We start from the raw sequence: 1,315 nt of genomic DNA, 5'->3' as shown, positions 1-1,315 counted from the left end.
GGGGGTTTTGGGGGGATGGGGGGGGGAGGGGGGCATCTCCAGGCAGCCCTGCACCCCCCCTCCTGCAGACCCCACAGTTTGGGAGGAAAAGGTGGGAGTTTGGGGGGGGATGTGAAGCCTCCCCCCATCCCATTCCGGTCCTAGACCGCTTCGGCAACCTCCGTGTTATCAACATTATTCTCCTCCCAACCCCAAAAAACACGACATCCGGGAGGAAAATTAACCCCATCCCAGCCAAAACTGGGGTGGGATTGGGGCGGGGAGGGGAGGGGGTGTCCCCAACCTGGCAGCACCCAGAGGTTTCTCCATCCCTTTGCACCCCAAAAGCCGAGAAGGATCAACCCATCTCCCCTTTATAGAATTTTATCGATTTTATCGATATCAAAATATGGTGATCCAGGCTCAGAGTCCAGTGGTGGCTACTGGTGGCCCCCGGGGTGTCACTACTGGGCCCAGTCTCACTCAACATCTCCATCAAGGACCTGAGTGAGGGGACAGAGTGTCCCCTGGGCATGTTGGGTGGTGACCCGGGGCTGGGAGGAGCGGGGGACACAGCAGGAGACTGTGACACCACCCTAGAGAGGAACCTCATGGGGTTCAACCTCAGGAGGAGCAACCCCACGGACCAGTAGAGCTCCCAGTTGGAACTGGGAGACCAGAGAGCGAACTGGGAGTCCTGGTGGACACTGCCAGCATGAGCCAGCCATGGTGCCACCAATGTGCCCTGGTGGCCAAGAAGACCAATGGTCTCCTGGGGGGCATCAAGAAGAGCATGGAGAACCTTGAGGGAGGTCACCTTCCCCCACCCCTGTGCCCTGGGGAGGCCCCAGTTGGAGAACTGGGACCAGTTCTGGGCCCCCCAGTTCAAGAGGGACAGGGAATTGCTGGAGAGAGTCCAGTGGAGGCCATGGAGATGATCAAGGGACTGGAGGATCTCTCTGATGAGGGACCTGGAGCTCTTCAGTTTTCACTAAGATGGAACCTCATCACCCAACTGCTGGATTTGATGATCTTCAAGGTCTCTCCCAACCATAAGGATCCCACGATTCCATGGACCCCATAAAACCCATTTTTGGGGGTGTCACCCCCTCTCCTCCGTGTTCCGGTTTTGAGGGGCTGGTGGGTCCCCTCCCGGCTCCAGCCATGGGGGTTGGGGGGATGGTATCAAACCCTGGGGTGGGGAAAGAAAACAGGGGGCGAACTGAAAATGGGGGGGCAACCCATGGAGCTGGACCCCCCCCTCATCCTTACCCCGGGTTTAGGGGCCACCCTGGCACCCCAAAACAGTGGTGTGAGGTGGGGGGGACACTGGGTG

The 1,315-nt window shown here is 59.1% G+C and overlaps 1 protein-coding gene across 1 annotated transcript in view; it reads left to right on the top strand.

Moving 5' to 3' along the window:
- LOC106893509 (zinc finger protein 62-like) overlaps positions 1 to 1,315 on the top strand; it is a 27,867-nt gene that overhangs the window by 8,342 nt on the left and 18,210 nt on the right. The window lies entirely within an intron of this gene.

The sequence above is a fragment of the Calidris pugnax genome, unplaced genomic scaffold (genome assembly GCF_001431845.1).
Source record: "Calidris pugnax isolate Ruff unplaced genomic scaffold, ASM143184v1 scaffold218, whole genome shotgun sequence".
Lineage (NCBI taxonomy): Eukaryota > Metazoa > Chordata > Aves > Charadriiformes > Scolopacidae > Calidris > Calidris pugnax.
This window is presented reverse-complemented; position numbering and strand designations above follow the sequence as displayed.